The sequence below is a fragment of the Salminus brasiliensis genome, chromosome 3 (genome assembly GCF_030463535.1).
Source record: "Salminus brasiliensis chromosome 3, fSalBra1.hap2, whole genome shotgun sequence".
Taxonomy (NCBI): Eukaryota; Metazoa; Chordata; class Actinopteri; order Characiformes; family Bryconidae; genus Salminus; species Salminus brasiliensis.
Window position 1 is genome coordinate 14378935 of NC_132880.1, and position 6000 is coordinate 14384934.

Genomic DNA, 6000 nt, shown 5'->3' on the forward strand with positions numbered 1-6000 from the left:
TAAAGTTCAGTCTTCCAGAGGAGCTACAGAGCTCGGTCACATCGGCTCGTTTACCCTGCGCACTGCTGCAAGACCACACTGCTGCTTTACAGCGGAGACTGCTGATTGGCTGAGACTCCGCATTATATACGGACCAATGCGGCTGAAGCTTCATGAATATTAAATGAGGTCAGTAATTTAAGGAGCTTTTGGACAGATCCAGGGTTGGAGATCCACTCAGACATTTACTGAGGATTACTCAGATGCAGTCTGTGAACTTCCTGAAATCTAAGGGTGAAACAGTTAAAGCTACTGAGAGATGTTTGTCTGAAAAAAGACTTTGCACGCTGGAATTACACTTTTTATACCCCACAAATACACGATGGACGTGTTACATTCACACTTTCTGGTCCTTTTGAGCTCAATTTGCTGATGCGTGCTGTTTTCTGTGCCCCCTGTGATGAGGCTGGTATAAAGCTGATGGACAGATGGCCGCATTAGTTTTGTTGTTCCTGAAAACAAACAGATACATTATATTGAAAGGCCTAAAAATATTGCAGCATCAATGTACAAGACAAGAAAACCAGACTCACCATTTGATATTTTTTGTGACACAGATGGAATTTGGCTTCCCCCTGTACCCCAGCTGTACACACACACACACACACACACACACACACACACACACACACACACACACACACACACGGTTGGAGCAGAGCGTGTGGAGGGCTTTGCTTAAGGGTCCAACAGCGGCAGCTTGCCAAACCAGTGTCTCGAACCCCCAACACTGTCATCAATACCCCTGAGCTACCACTGCCCCTACAGACACCACTGCTCCTACAGGGGTTTATCATCATTACCCCTGTAATCGTTATCGTAAATTTTTACTATTATCATGGGCTTCGAACCTCCATTTGTTATCATAGCCACGATCGTGCTATTGCTGCACATTACACATGTTGCTCTGTTCAAAACTACCCATACCAGAACCTTTGTCTAGCTGTTCACTAAACCAGACTGTGAAACAGTCCCTGAAAATCTGGCTGCAGTTTGGAAGAGTCTTTTCACTAAGTGAATTATCTATATACAGCCTGATGATGAAAAACCATGTTCACTCCCTCTACCATTGATGAGGCCTCTTCATCTTGGGGAGAAAAAGGAGTAAATGTCTTAAATCTGTTTATTGATAAAAGGTTTGCATCTTTTAAACAACTTAGAACTGAATTTAATCTTCAAGCTAATTTTTTTCAGGTATTTGCAGCTACGTAGTTTTGTGTCCACAAACTTCCTCGTCATTATTAGAGACTGTGGTGTTACTCTCCGATACTTTTCAGTGTTTTACAGAAGAAACTTTAACAGTGAGAACACCGCCCTGAGGAGTCGTCCTCGGTGCCGGAGCAGGTGAAGAGCCGAGAACCTCGAACCAGTTAGCAATTTTCCAGGCCACGCTGACACCCCCAGGCTCACAGATGCGGGAACGGTGATGACCCTCTGTGTCCACTGCACTGGTGGTGCTGGAATTAAGACAGCCCAATTGAAGAAGTCACATGCAGCCTCCAGCCTCGTCTTCCGTCTGGTGAGTTTGGACTGCCTCTACAACAGCAGCCGGATCTGCCGGTCAAGCTAGAGAGCAAGAAAGCTTGTTCCGCCGTGGTCACCATGTTCCTCGAGTAAACACAGACAGAAACGCAACAGACGGTCAGACAGAGTACTCTGGAAGGTTATTAATGAAAACACTAGCTGCCGAGCATTTAGCTTCAAAATCTGAGGTTTGGGTTGTGCATAGAACTGAACTGAATTGTGGTGATGCCGCCACGACCACTTCCACATGAGTAACTGCAATAGCTAAACCTTGAGGAGTCGATGCATTCAGACTGAAACAGCAACGGCCTCTGAATTCTCACCAAGGCCGTGACAAACACTGCCAAAAATACGGTACCAGGCTCCCCATTAAAGAGTACAATAGACTTTATTACCTGAACGTGGTCAATGATCACAGTGGTGATGGTTACAGTGTTACAATATTCAAACAGCATGAAATCCTTGTTCACTGTAATTATGATGATTCACATTATGCAGTAGAGAGCATGAAGATCAAGATTGATCAACTGAACCTAAACTGTAACTGGATAGCGGTCATAAGTTCATGGACAATGACTGCTTTAGAGGCTAGAGATTGTATATTTAACAGCCCAAATTCAACAGGAGAACTGCTTGTACTCAGAAATATGGAAGATTTTGTATCAATTCTAATAAGATCTTTAAAGCAGATTTTCTGAAGCTCCAATTTTAAACCATGTGGAGGACAGAGACAGTCTCCACACTGAGGGTCTGTCTGAGACACTATGAGGGACACTGATAAATTACTTCTTAAAACAAGCAGAGAAATGACAGAAGAAATGATGATTAAATCCAGTAAATCATGTAAATCACTCACCTGCCCACTGTCCAGCTCACTACCCTGAAGGACGGAGCCAGACCGGACCGGGTGGAGCTCATCTCTGCGGTGGAGGACCGGACACAGCCGAAAGCTCTCCCAGTTCTCTCCACAGTCCGCGTGGACGGACCTGTCCCGCAGCAGCAGTGGAGCGAGAGGAGCTGGGGGAGCGGCTCGCTCACTCGTCGGTAGGAGGGCAGGGGGAAGACGATGATCCTCTCGTCTGGGTTTTTCTGAAGCGGCAGGGCTCCTTCTGAACCTCCGCGTCGGGCGGAGAAAAGCGCCAAGGGAATCCGCCCGGCGACGTGCAGCACACGGGCAGCTGGAGAACAGGAGACCGTGGTTCCTCTTTGGGCTCCGAGGACCTCGAACCGGTCAGCAGAGCTGAAAACCGGCGGTGGTGGTGGAGGAGTCCCCGACTTTTCCAGGCCAGACTGACGCCCCCAGGCCCTCTCCGGTGCGGGAGAGGAGACGACGAGCCTCCGTGAGACAGAGAGCTGTACAGCAGCACAGGGAGCAGAGAGCTCCAGGATCACAGCAGCTGTCTCAGAGGAAGGAGACAGAGCTGAGAGTAAAGGCTGGAAAGGAGGGCCGGTCGCTCGACGCTCTGTGAAGAATCACGACTCGAGCTTCTAAAGAAGAACCGAATCCAAACACGCGCTCAAACATACCGGACATCACGCGTCGCCGGAAGTGACGCTTCCTTACGCAATCACGTTTCAAGGCGCGTCAGTTCCGCAGACCCGAGCGCAACGAGCTAGCAGTGTGAAGCTAGCAACACTTGTCCAGAGTAGCGAACGAAATTCTGTCAAAATAAAAGTCCCTCCTAAACCTGAATAAAAATATTTTTGACTCTCTAAACTGAAAATGATAAACTAGTTTAAGAAATCAGAGTGTTTACAACTATTTAATGGCTTATTAAAAGTAACTCATTAATAACTGTAAATAATAACAGATATAAAGGAGAAATAAAAAATATATATATTTTTTTCCTTTAGGTACTTTATTAATATAATTTTAATTAGGAAATTTTTTATAAAAGTGGCATTAAGAAGGAAAATATACAGCTTTACACACTGGCACCATGTTTATCCCATAATGACAAATTTAAAACAGAGTTTTAGAAATTTCTGCAAATTTATTTAAAAAATGAAAAACTAAAATGTTGCATTGACAGAAGTATTCAGACCCTTTACTTATTTGAAGCACCTCTGACAGTGATTACAGCCTCCAGTCTTCTTGGGTATGATGCCACAAGGTTTGCTCAGCTGGATTTGGGGATTTTCAGCCTTACTTCTCTGCAGATCCTCTCCATAAGGTTGGGTGGGGACGTCAGTGGACAGCCATTCTCAGGGCTCTCCAGAGATTTTTATTAGGGTGTAAAGCAGGGCTCTGGTTGGCCACTCAGGAGCATTTACAGAGTTGTCTCTAAGCCATTCCTGTGTTGTCTTGAGTCACTGTCTTGTTGGAAGGTGAACCTTTGTCCCGTCTGAGGTCCTGAGTGCTCTGGATCAGGTTTTCATTAAGAATATATCTGTACTCCATTCAGCTTCCCCTCAACCCTGACCCAGTCTCCCTGTCCCAGACCCTGGAAAATACCCCCACAGCATGAAGCTTCACTGAAAGAATGGTGTTGGGCAGGAGATGAGCAGAACCTGGTTTCCACCAGACATGACTCTTAGAACTGAGGCCAAAAAGTTCAGTCTTGGTTGCATCAGTTTAGAGAACCTTGTTTCTTATAGTCTGAGAGTTTTTAGGGGCTCTCCTGTATCTGGCCACTGTGCCATAAAGCCCAGATTGGTGGAGTGCTGCAGTGATGGTTGAGCTTCTGGAAGTTTCTGTAAACAGGATCTTTTTGAACTAGAGTGACCCTTTTGGTTCTTGGTCACCTCTCTTACCAAGGCCCTTCTCCCCTGATTACTTAGTCTGGTGGGGAGGTCAGCTCTAGGAAGAGTGCTGGTTATTCCAAACCTCTTCATTTAAGAGTTGTGTGATAATTATTATAAGTCTGCTGTACAAGACTGTACAGATGTAATTCACCCATAGAGGAAGGTTTCATGGGTAAATATGAAAATATTTAAGTAGTAAAAATTTAATTTAATGTAATAAAACAAATATTTCACCACATAAATATCATATTCCTATAATCTGCCACGACATCATCACTACAACAGAGCTCTGATACAGGTCTGAGACACAAGTGAGAAACCGAGACTGTTTTAGTCTGAAAAGCATCAATGAGACACGATCACTTACAGATGAATATTTATAGCTGAAGTAATGATGTGATATAAAGACTAACAAAGTTGAACTCTATACTGGAACTGAGCTTAAATGATCTTTATTCAGTTAACAGAACCGCAAGTACTGTCTGTTCAGTTCAGCTTTCTTAATGACCCTACTACTAACAAGTTGTTATTATTAAATAAACAAATAATATAATATATATCATTAATATTAATATATATCATATATATATAATTCACAATTAACGCTGTTAAATGGACAGAATTGTCGTATACGTGCTGCTCTGTGCAGCAGCTGTGATTGGCTGGGCAGTACTAGGGGTGTGCTGAAAGCGAGTGTTGTGATTGGCTCAGTTCATCAGTAGTCAACATCATATCTAAAAGAGATCAGCTGTCCCATTTCCCCAATTACTGCTCCTGCTCTCCAGTCCTCCTGCTCCTCTCCTCCTCTCAGTTCCTCCACCTTCCTCCGGGGTAGAAGAGGTGCAGTAGGAAAGGAGGAGGAGTAGCAAAAGTTTCTGGACGCAGACTATGTCACAACACAGGTATTTGGACAAGCGGCATGATGGCGCCTCAAAGTTTCCGGGTCTCGGAGGAGAGGAGGAGGTTTGGGGGTTTCTGGACGGAGCTCAGTAGCAGCAGTGAGGAGACCAGGCTTAAGCAGCGTGGCTGAAGTTTCCTCATAATGCCGCTATAATCATTTTCCATAGTGAATTACTTCTGCTCCACTTTATAAAAATAAACTGAAATGAAATAGAAATATAGAAAATGTGTGAATCTGCTGGACTTTCATTTAAAAACACAAAACATGAAGCAGTTTCTCTCTGAAGGTCAGGTGTTGTTTCCAAACCGACTAAAGAGAATAAAAGTGCTTGATAAAGCTCCTCCGTATTGGAGGGTTTTTAACTGGAGACGATGTGAAATGAGCTCTAATAAAACACTGAAGTGTTTCTGTTTATTTCTGTGTTCAGCAGATGTTCAGTCTACATGCACATTAAACAGGGGATTTTTACATTATCAAATATTAATAAACGTGACTATTTTATTTACGAGGAGAACAAAGCAGTTACACACTCAGATAAAATACATGCAGTTAAATGTAGATAAAATTACATTCAATGAACAGAAGAAACGCAGGCAGACATCACTGTATGGAGCTCCTGTTTCAGTCTGGACGAAGCTTATGAACACAAGAGAATCAGGCGATGGAGGTGTAGTGTTTTATTAGAACAGCAGGTGGCGCAGTAGAGCTGAGAAGCTGAGAAGCACTTTGCCTTCAACTGTGTTAAAAAGGCTGAAAAGGAGTTTTTACACTGTTTTTACACTGTTTTTACA